This window comes from Pungitius pungitius, chromosome 1 (genome assembly GCF_949316345.1).
Source record: "Pungitius pungitius chromosome 1, fPunPun2.1, whole genome shotgun sequence".
Lineage (NCBI taxonomy): Eukaryota > Metazoa > Chordata > Actinopteri > Perciformes > Gasterosteidae > Pungitius > Pungitius pungitius.
The window spans coordinates 10,533,466-10,545,742 of NC_084900.1; the positions used below are offsets into that span (position 1 = coordinate 10,533,466).

Below are 12,277 nucleotides of genomic sequence, written 5' to 3' on the forward strand. Positions count from 1 at the left end.
ACTTTGGACTGCGGTTATAAGTGACTTCAAGGGGGCCTAAATTACAGTTTCTTCACAAAAGTGAAGGAGTTTCAACCAAAATGATCTGCTCTATTTATTTTTTGTCTTTTCTTTCACTGCAAGGTAACCTCTATAGATATGAGCATATGATTGTATATTATACTTAGGAATATATTTATTCACTCAAAAAACTGGGAAAATATCAGGCCAGTGTTTACCATTTACCAAACTTTCACATTTACATGATGTGGTGATCTTAAGATACGTTCTCCTGCTTAACTTGAACGTATTTCCTACAAAGGTGAATGAAGGCTGCTTTTAGGAGCCCATGACAGGCCTCCTTAGATGTAGGGTCGTGTACTAAACCGGTGGTGGATGGAGCAGACCTTAGGGAGGGGTCAGCATTGGCAGGATGTTGTCTGTCCATATTAAACATTCCAGGCGGAGGTTCAACCACTGGTTGAGGTTGTCAGAGTAGACTGGAAGTAAAGAGATTCTTTATATATTATGTATTGGGTAGTGAACTGATGTCTCGGGTTTGGATGTTTTGGAGGTGAATTTCCTTTTTGGCGAGTTTGAAGTGATGGATTACCCACCACAGGGTCTGAACCAGCAGGAGAAATCACTACGACTAACACCCTTTAGCTCATGTTTTTATTTTTTTCAGCCTAAAATATTCAAAACTGAAAAAACTCTTTACCAGGCAGGTGTTTATCTTGTTGCATATTGAAAGTGTAAAGCATTTGCCATTTGTGGTGCCAATTCATAGCTATCATCCAAAGCAGTGAACTGTATTTGAGTTCTGGGGTGTGTTTGGTATATAGACTGTGTGAAATGGTACAGGCTGACATTTTCTCATTTTGTTCCCCCAATTCATCAGAGATGCAAGTCCCGGTACTGACAACGTGTGCCTACGTGTGTACATATCAATATGATTGTAAGAGGTATTGCAGTCAACCACATGTCAGTACTGCGAAGAACCTTAATGGGAAAATGTTGGGAAAAGTGGGGAACAGGAATAGATGGGGCCAACCACAGCGTTCTGTCCAAACTAATGTGGAGTGATGCAAGATACCGTTTGGAGAAGGTGGCGAATGAGTAGAGGAGGGAGACAAATGTGGGTAATTTTAGTCTGACAGTTTTACTCAGTGACAGGAGGGAGGGTAAGCCGCATGTGCATAAACGGACATTTTTGCATATTGGAAAGCCCATCACATCACAATCTATGCACTATTATCCAGGAATATCCTCAGCCTGGAGGACTGCATTAGTATTGTATAGTAATTATGTTGGCATAGATCTACTTCATTTGCTGGTGCAACAGTTTCACCATTAAGGTTTCTTTAGTAATGACACCAACATTGAATGCAGTGGAAGCTTTGAGTTCAGCAAAATGGAACTAGACTGAGCTATTTTAACCACCTGGATAGATTGCAACCCCTCACTGCACCAGGTTGTGTTGGTCGTGGTATATGGATTGTACCAAGGAGTATTGAAGTCTATAATAAAATAACCCGCCTTCTCGCTTCATTTATCACCTCATTACACTACTGCTACCATGGCTTCCCTTACAAGATGCCAAACCGCTAAACTTGACTTATAAACCGCAGCCTACAGACTAATGGGTGATGCCACAATGACCATCTAGACTTTGTACATACAGGCTATTGGAATGAATCATACTTTAGTTTGAATGTACTTAGCAAATGTAAATAAGAGCATTTCTGAAATGAGTCTGTGTGAACTGTACCTGATGATAAACCAAAGGAATCACTTTGCTTAGGCAAAAAGCATTGTTCATTCAGAAAGCCTTTTCCAACTTGCCTCCAACGGATTGACTGACTGACTGGCAATGACCAATGATACGCCTGAAAGGAAAGCGGCTCATATACATTTGGACAGTGATGAATCAGATCTTACCATAGTCGGTGTGTATGGCCTCTGAGAAGGCTGATAGATACAGTGACCTGGTGCTTTGTTTGCGGTGAGGGACGTTTTGAGCTCCCCGTGCTGATCTTAATCAATCTGATCAAGGCTAATGAACTTTTCTCTCTTAGCCACGCTCAGACCTCCAACTTAATCTCACCCTTGGGGGAAGGCGCTGACATTTATTTTTCTTCTCTCCGGTGGAAAAAATGAGTTTTGATGTTGGCTAGAGATACAGGATTATAGATTTGCATCGGGCATGTAGTAATAGGAGATTACTTTGGCTCATCCAACCAGATTATGGAATTCAAATTTATTTGCTCGGAAGAAATAAAACATAATCATTGAAACTTTGAATGTGTTCTAAATGCAACAAAAGCAGGAAACACAGTGAAGAAAATATTAAATGTACTGATGTTATTATGGTATTAACCTAGATTTAGTGGTTTCTGGAACAAGTGGTGCTTGAATATGATCCTTCAATTACAACTGATGTTATTTTGTATACCATTTGCTAAAAAGAAGAGCACCTGGCTTTGATCTTTGCAGAAAATGATACATTGCTAAATAAATTGGGAACACTAGGCATTTATTTATATAATTGGATTGCATAACAACACACTTTGTCCATTCTTTTCGATCAATACAGCTTAACTGTGCATTTTTCCACAAACGCACAGGAGATTTGCAGTGTTCAAACAAAGCAATCGATTGCGGAAGATTGCGAGCTGGCTTTTTACTCACAAACACTTGAAAAGAATAGAATAGGCTGCAAATCAAAAACAACAAACCAACATGCAGGTACACACTGTAAACCCATTGGATGGGGAAAAAGGAACCGATTTCTATGGTGTCTTTCTACAGCTCTGAAATTGCTCAAGAGCCTTTGGGCAGTAGGGTGCCTTGATGTTGCCTCTGCCTGCCCACCCTCCGCCAGATGTTGCAGTGCGATAAAACATTCTCAGGTCCTGGCGCAGGCAAAGTCCAGCCATGCCTGCTCTCACAAGACGTTCATTTCACCCCACACAGCCCAGACTCCTTTCTCTCGTTCTATTTTCCTGCTTTGTGATAACAGAGTCTAAAGGGATGCAGTGGGCGTCCACTTGTGAGCAACTCCAGATGCTTCAGTGTCAACATGCGTGGCCACAGGCAATACTGTTAGCTATGATGGAGAGATAAATGGATTGAACAACGCATGGCCTGGAGCTCTGGTGTTGTCTAGTATTTGTCTGTGTGCGTGAAGAAGAGCATTCAGTGTGCCAGATTGGGCTGCTCTGCTCACGTTTTTCATTTAAAGACAGGCACAGCACTCTGAAACCTTTCAATGGCCACAAATGCCCACGCTAAAGCCCCCCCCCCCCCTTTTTTTTTTTTTACAAATGCTTAATATATATTTGTAACCATGTGTTCATGAGCTTTGTCAATTTCTTTCAAGCTCTTATGTGCTTTGAACTGACCAAGAAACCACAGGTTTTTTTGTATGAATTACAACTTTCACATCTTATTTTACATTGACAGTAATAATTTTTCATGCTACCTATGACATGCATGTTGTGACTTAAAAATTTAAGCTTTATTGCAATGCCATTGTATTGCAACATGCTCTGGGACAGATTTCGATGCTTTCTTCAAAGAACAAATTTCTCCTGTTCACTTAAATTAATTTGTTTACCTTTTCTTTTGTTGTTCCTGAAAATAAACAAATACAGTCTTGAATCATCTCCTATTGGACTCTTGGGCTATTACGTATTTGGAGTTCATATTGCTCCATTTCTCTTGTTTGGTTGTCTTCACCAACAAATTTATGCCTGGTCAGGGATACAATCTTAATAATACTCCCCTATTTCCGATTCCCTCTAAATCTATCACTGTATGAGTTCCCTCTTCCTTTACCTTTATCCCCACAGCTGTCTTTGGCCTTATGTCTGTCTCATCAGTCTCCGTTTTGTTTAGTTTTCTTGCCACCTATCTGTACTCTCGACACCTCCTCCCTTTCCCTTTATGTTGTTCTCTTTTTCATCTGGGTCATCTTCGTCCCTCTTCTGGTAGATAAACGTATAGGCTGTAGTTAAGAGGCTTATTGCCGAGATGCCACTGTAGGAAACTGAATTGCAGCTTTACTGGTTATTGAAGGATTTATAGAGTCGACTGGAAAAGAAAATATAGAAAAAAATGGAATGTAAGGTGGGCCCAGGTTTTTTTTTACTGCCCTTCTGCATTGGTGTTTCACTGTGACATTTATATTATAACTTCACAGCTATATGTAATTGGATTAGAATATATTTATAGCCCATATTTAAGAATATATTCCATGGCAACTCCTGTGTTAGCAGCCTTTGTAAGTCCTTAATGAAGCTTTTACCTGGTTCTTCTAAAGCCTCTTCATTTTTGACACTATCATAAATGATCATAACATCTAATAAACACAGTAGTTTATTCTCCCAGCACTAGGCTGGCTGGAGTCAGTGTGCTTTATAGGGAACAGCTTATTAGTGCAACATGGAAGGAGTGTATTTTATTGCTTGAGCAACTCACACATGTCGGTCTATTCGGAATCTCTAATGTCAGTCCTGGCCCTTTGCGACTGTCCTATGCTCTTGCATGCTGAGGATACAGGCATGCTGGGGTTATATGTGCAAGCTAACACTTACATTTTTCTATGTGACACATGTGTCACATGAAAAAAATGTGTGACATAACCACATGTGTCTATTCTCAATTCAAGACTGCCTCTTATCTTTTTTTTTCGAGTTTTCGAACACTTTCCTTGTCTACCAGAAGCCTTTTTAAATTAAATTATGCCATGAAATGAAGCTAAGAGTCTATGCTGGCCAGGTGACACTTTGAGAGATTGCATTTGGGAGAGGCCAAATCAAAGTCCACCTTCTGCACTTCCGCTTCTTCTAAGAAAATAAAAGCACTCCCCCGCATCTTTTTTTTCTTGGCAGCTGGGTGGAGGTAAGAGCATTTCTTCGAACCTACCGAGGGAACGGGCAAGAGCTGGACTTTTAATCGGCCTCTGCCCAAATGCAATTCTAAGAAAAGAAAATCACTCGCCTGCACCCAGCTGCCAAGAAAAAAAGGTTGAGTGGAGTGCTTGCTGCCACATTTTCTTCTGTAGTAGGTGTGTGCATGTGTTTAGGAAATTTGACTTGGTAGTTCTTTAGCATGCAAGTGTTTCAGTGCATATATGTGCCTCCGTCTCAGTCCACTGCTTCATTCTCCAGATGACATTTTGTTTTCACTGTCTTATTTGGTCCTGGCCGTTGTTTGTGGTCCAAGATTGATTTAGAAGGGCTCCTGTTATGTATGAAGAGCTGTAGGTGACACTGAGGCAGGGTGGAGACAATGGTCTGGTAACATTGAGATCAATAGACAGGTGAGATGAATGAAAGTGACCAATAGATTAATGGAAATGGGGAATGATGGTATTTTCTCCTCATCCTTCCCTAAGTCCCATAATGGGAAAATAGTAACACTTGAGTGAGCTTGTGTTTCCACTGAGGACCTCCCGTTGCTCTGATGTAAAATGATTCTTTGTGGTTCATTCAGGGTAGGATGGTAAACGTTTTCTTAGTTGGCTTTGTTATTTTGACTCTGCGCCTTTTGCTTTTCAATTATATTATCATAATGTGGTTATCATTCCTTATAAATGTGGTACTATCTGAAGTTAAACATTTCAGTTTGTATGTATTTTTATATTGATGTAAAAGACAACGTCCTGTAAATGTCATTTTGAAATAGTAGTATATCTAAGTACTTCTGTTAGTCTACAACAGGTATTCAATTTGAATTCCACAAGGCCCTGTTAAAGAGATTTCATCATACAAATCTTACAATTATGTCTCTATTTGTGCTATAATATAGTGCCATAGTCAACTGTCAAAAAGTTAATTTTGAATAATATCCAATATCAGTGTCATATCAATTTAGATTAGTGAGATTCAAAATCTAATCCAAAAATGATCCTTTATTTCGAGTAAAATAATTCATGCAGGTAAAAAAAAAGGCTTTTTGAAAAGGTGCGTCAAATACTATTAAGTACTTCATTTTTGGACAAATACATTTTAAATAAGTTTTCTATATCTTTTCATTCAGTTTATTCATGTGTAAAAATAGAAATTCGATCTTATTGTCATGATCTTAAAAAGAGATGTGCAGGGACTTTATCTGTGGTTATTGAAACCAATTGTTTCAGCTGTGTTCCCCTCTGTTAACGTAATGTTCGCGTAGTAAATTTGTGTTAGGAATCTGATCATTTTCGTCTCTTTGATTTATTTCTTTGTGTCGTCATTTTGGATGTGAGTGGGTACTTTTGCCTTGTTTGTGGTGGCGCTTCACATTGTCTCTTTTCTCCTTTGCCTGTATGAGGGGAAAAAAGCTATGATCTCGCTGTCCACTTTACTCTTTGGAGAACACATTGGGAAAAAACTTTTCCTCTTTTTTCGCTCCCATTTCTCCTCTGTGTCTTACTGAAGACACGATGCTTATGCTTATTTTCATTGGCGTAGAATGAAAATCCATCTTGACAAGACAGTCATGTAATTACATTCCAATTTTAAAATTGTTCACTTTTATGTTGCCCCACTGGTTGAAACTAAGGGGAACTTTAGTATGGCTCAAGACATCTTGCACTAAAAAATCCTGCATTTCAATTTATGATGCAAAAATCACGACGTCAACACATTAGCAAACTATACAACAATGCATGTATTCATTTATCACAACCAAGATCCTGCCACACCAATGATTAAATACGTATTTCTAGTAGGGCTGCACAGTATAGCCAAAAATCCATATCACGGTATTAAGATTCTGACTACTGTAAATGACAGTATTATTTTTTGCATAAAAACACATTAATTCATTGACCCCCAAACAGACCACGGCTACCCCACCTGCTACAACTGGCCAGCGAGTTAGCGTGTTAGCTTGTTAGCTTGTTGTGGCTGCTAGCGTTGCCACCAAAGGCACAACATACTTTGCAGTAAATCTTTTTATGATCTGACTTACGTCAGATTTTATAAAATCCAAAGACACATCTCCTGTATCTCTGGTCTCATGGTTTTTCCTGTATTACTCTTTTCAGTGTTTTCATGTAGCAACAGAGTTACTTCTTGTTGTGAGCTGTACCCAGCATGCACTTCGGAGAGGTCATTTTTATAAATGTACAATTATTATTGTTACAAATTGTGTCATAAGCTCTTGTGGGGTGTTTAACCCTGTTAACGTGTTATTTGTGGGTTATTCGCTGTAAAGTTATGCCGCCTGCCATAGAGCAAAGTCAGTTGTTATGTCGTAACACCGGTATGAACGGTACGTGAAACCGTATGGAAATCTTATACCGGTACACCGTGTAGCCCTATTTTCTAGACAGACCTTTTTTTTTTTCCATTAAAGATGTTCGTAAAATTGTTTTAATCAACGCTTTATTAGTATTTGCTTCTGTTTGAAAGCTAAATCCTCAGCTCTTACTCTAGCTTCTCCATGGTGAACCAGCGTAAAGTCTGTTTTTAAAATTTATGTCAGTCCCTGGATTCATGGGCTGGGTTTTCTCAACCCGGGGTTATTGTATGAAATCTTTTTGGCATCCTGTGTGACGTTTTAGACTATTTTATGATAAACTAAACAGACATCTGTGAGAAAAATACATAGTTGAACTGTCCCTTTTACAACATCTCAGCCGACAAAGGTCCCCTGTTTTTTTTTCTCTGCTGTCAGTGTGGCCTTACCGCTATGATTTGTTAGCAGAAACACCATAAATTGTGTGCAGCAGCTGCTATAAAGCCTCTCCTTATGGCTCTTATTTATTTATCTGTCGCCCATCCAATCCTTTGAGGGCCAAAGAAGCTCTAATGCCACAGGCCTTCAGTCCTCACTTAGGGGCTGGCTTGGGCCTGGTCTTCTTGCCTTCTCAACTTGAGTATTTGGAGGGAGAAATGAAAAAATGAAGGGACCGCAGGCCCGATGGGTGCTAAAGGTCAAGGAGGAAAGGAGTGAGAAGAGAAGAAGAAATGCATAGTGATGGGAGACTAGAGAGAAGATGTACATGTGAGGATGATGAGGAGTTGGGGCGAATCTGGAAGGCCGAGTCTTCAAACCAGTGGGCCGTTTGAGTTGGAGCGACGGCCTAGATACTTCACTGTTAATGACCGTTCAGCTAGGCCAGGTTTCATTTTGTCAACTAAGCCAGTGACAACTGTGAAATCACATGCACACTATGTGGCCATTCCGCCCAGTGAGTGTGCTGTGGGGCGGTGTCGCTATGAATCTGACACACCCGTGGGTTTTCAGAGAATCTCTATTTGTTGTGATACAGCTTTGGCTAAGATGTGGTGCAGCCCCAAGCTTTTGGCTTTCAAAAGACATGACATGACAGACATGGACTCACAAATCATCAAACCCTTAATATGGGGCACGCTACTGGGCTATGCAAAATATGCCCCACATTTATTTGGATAACGAGATCACCAAATGTTCCTACAAATACATCTTCTGCTATGTTCTTTGCGCCCGCTTCTATGTGATACCGTTTCCATTTGAAATTCACAACAGTCCTTGAACCATCAGCTTAGTTTTATTTTCAACATTGTTTGTCATCAGTCCTGCAAAATGTGGAACGCAAGTGATTTACGAATCCCGGTGACACAAGGGGCCGCTAAACCAAAAATACAGATTGGGATCATACCATAGCAATTTTCCCTCAGCAGGTTTCCCCATGAAGCCAAAAAAAAGAACCATTTGTTTTCACGCCATGACATTTGAAACTCATCCAATCCCCCAGAAGCCCTTCCTGCCTGTGCCTGTCTGCTTTCTCTGACTTGAGACTGACACACAAACAGGCTTACACCTGTGGAGAGTACTTCCACGTCGCTCTGTAATGGAGTTTGTGTTTGCATGTACGTACACCTGACATAAAGTGGGTGTGTGCATGCATGCGTGGCTGAACAACAGTGTTTGTGCATAAGCAGAGCCCGGATTAAGCTGTCACACAGGCTGTGAGTGGTCCCAGATAGGCTGATCAATGTGGGGCCAGTTTGCAGATAATGAAGTGGTTAGGTCTCCCCTGATGCCTTTAATTGAACAAGTGTCACTGGCTCGGCCCATCTGGACAGCGAGCATCCTGGGAATAGGGTGTTTGCATGTACACCGTGGTCTGAAAGGCTGGAATGGAAGAATAACTTGTGACCCTGCGAGTAGTTCCATGTGGGAGCATAGACTAGCCTCAATAATCGTTTGGCTCTACTGTAAATGTAAGCTAGTTAGTCCATAAGTGTGTACTCTGTCTCAAAGGAATTACATTGTGCTCAGTGATGGCTCTGTGTAAGATAATCAGACATGGGCGGAGAAAGGGGTTCTCGTTTTCTTAGATTTCATCTAAATCCATATGGTTTGACCAGTTTCAGTGTGAAAATACCCCGTCCATATCTCTAGCCCCCAGTGTATGTGAACAGCAGTGCTTGCTGCAAAAAGTTTGTTGAGCCACCGCCTCCTCGGAAGTGCAACAAGTAGACGAAAGCTTCTACTTCTGTCCATGTTTACTGGTGAATAAAAGGGCCCTCGTACCCACATTTTACTTCTACTTGCTAATTTGCCCTCGGTCTGAACTTCATCTTTTCCTGTGGTTTAGTGCTTGAATTTATCCCGTTTTCTTAGTTCCCTGAAAATATGAGAATAGAGCAGTGAGTGAAGGAACATTTACTTACATCCTAGGACCAAAGGCAGAAACATAAACTGCCTCAGGGTATTGCTTCCACATGCAATCGAGCAATTCTTTTATCTGTGTTTTACTGTTTTAATTCTTTCCCACTGTCAACGGTCTTATTTTGAAATATGCATACACTAGAGAGTGCGAGCTGAACAAATCAACGCCTTAAGCGTGTGGCCCGTGTTGAATGAGATAAGGTCAGAGCTCCTCTCCGGATTTAGAGGATACACAGCAGCTCCCATCTGGACACTGGCAAATCTCCCTTCCTTCGCTCTCTAAGCCAAGTCAATGAAGAGACCTTCTACCTGCCTTGTCCGTGTCTCTTCTCTCCGTCGGAAAGAGCCCCTCTAGACTATTCATGGACTTGGTCGGCGGACTGTCTGACCTTTAGGCTGAAATGTTAGGGCAAATTAGTTGTCAGAGTGGTGGATGTGGCGGCCTGCACACCTTTCTTACTTGTTTTCCCTTTCCATAGGGTACCTGCCCTTTTGACTGCTGTAGAGTTAATCTCACAACCAATACCACAATAACGGTCTTCTGAATGCAGAATAAAGTGGGGAGACCCAATCTATTCACGCATGATCCAAAGTTCAGCTTGAAGAGGCAAATACAAGACCAAAAACAACCATTTGGTCCCTTCCTGCTGGAAGCGTTTCCTCCCAACTGCACTATCCATATTCATTAGGTCAATGCTTTTAACTTGGAATTAACAAAACAACTATACAGCCGTCTGCTGTGCGTCCTTTGTGAATCACTGCCCTAACTCAGTTAATGAATCACACATCCTTGAATTACTATCAACCACTTTTAGCCTGAATATACAGCTTTTCATAATGAGCCCAAATGCAAGCAGAACCCTTTTAAAGCACAGTAAACATTAAGCTCGCTGAGCCACTGTCCCCAAGACTCAATGTATAATCATTAACTTACATAATGGCTTTTTAAAAGTAAACAACACTGCATTCAGCAAACATTAGTTTATTCTGTATGGTAATTTTCTGCTTGATACTGGTGTATGTGTTACTTACTGAAATTTTTCAAAACATCAAACCGGAGCGAAAGTTAATAGTTAAGTGCAAGCCAAACATTCAGTTTTCCAAAACACTAGAGCTATGAGTGAATTTTTATGTTACACTCTGGATGTATTATCAGTTTTCATGCCTCTGGATTGTGTTGCCTTGATAGTAGACCGAAGGCTGGAAAGTCATGTGGCAATGGAGGAGCTCTGTAACCCTCAGGCTTTTAGCAGCTTTGCATTATGTACTAGACACTCTCATTTGATCCATGGGCCCAGATACAGGGAGGTTTTCTGTCCATGTTTACTGGTGATTAAAAGGGCCCTCGCACCCACATTTTCCTTCTACTTGCCAATTTGCCCTCGGTCTGAACTTTAGCTTTTCCTGTGGTTTAGGGCTTGAATTTATCCCCTCTCCCGAGAGACCACTTGCCTCAACTTTCTGACCTTAGCCTGACACAAATTCTACCTTTTTGAAGAAGAGCAAAGATTAAGTGCTTTTTGACGGGTTAGTTGCACTAGTGATTGAGCGTTTTTTTTTTTCTTTTCCTTGCATGTCTGTGGTTTATGTGTGTCTTTACCCTAAGGGTCACTGCATGATAAACCTGAGCAATATTTGTCCGTGTACATGTTTGCAACCAGCTCCAGCCCCCCGTTTAGCCTGAGAGGAAATTTATGGCAATGCTGTAAACGTATTGCTAATCAAGCGGATTGTATGCCTGGGAGAGCACTGTGTACACAGGATGACAGCACCACTGAGGTCAGCTTTTTTATCACCCTGGTTACCTCTAGCACCATTATCACTAGTAAAGACAATTTCACATTACATATCATTTAGCTGACGCTTTAATCCAAAGTGATTTATAGTTGCAAAGACGCATTATAACCCATGCATTACATTTTACTAGGGAGCAATTTGGGGTTGGATGTCTCACTCAGGGACACTGAGACATGACGCAGCCGGGATTTGAACCACCAACCTTGCGGTTCTCAGCACACCACACCACACTACACCATGCGCCACTATCACAAGAGCATGAATGTTCCCTCTTAACTTTTTCAAACTTTCTGTCCACATATCGTCAGGCAAAGCGCTGTCTCGTTATGCTCTATTTTTTAACTATGCCTTTCTATTTAAACAACGACTCTCAGCGTCTCCACAGAGCGAGCAGGCAAACCGGCCAGTGTTTACCCATCAGGTACAGTCGCCATATGACATCCCACTTACCCTTGCAGTTTACTGAAGGCTTTGATTACGTGCCATGATGGAAAGCATCAACATCTATATTTGATCGGTGAATGTCTCCCTCCTATTACACACAACAGGAGAAAGCTGTAATCAACATTGACACATACTGTGAATAATTATCTACCCAGATAATAACCTGTTTATGCAAGCACAGAACAAGGTTGGTTCATAAAATATAAAAATGATCTCATTAGTGCCTATGATGAAAAGAACTCTGATTCGGTAATGGCATTACTGATTTCCTGTTGTTTTTATTATTTGGTTTCCTCAGTCCGCCCCCTGGTCTCTCAACTAATGTTATTAGCTCGCTCTACCGAAAAGCCTTTGTCATCTTCAAAACAACAACAGCAGCAGAATAAATGTATCAACACAAAAACAG

The 12,277-nt window shown here is 40.9% G+C and overlaps 1 protein-coding gene across 13 annotated transcripts in view; it reads left to right on the top strand.

Annotated features, from left to right (window-relative positions):
- The window catches only part of nrxn2b (neurexin 2b), a 493,664-nt gene that overhangs the window by 88,226 nt on the left and 393,161 nt on the right, over positions 1-12,277 (top strand). The window lies entirely within an intron of this gene.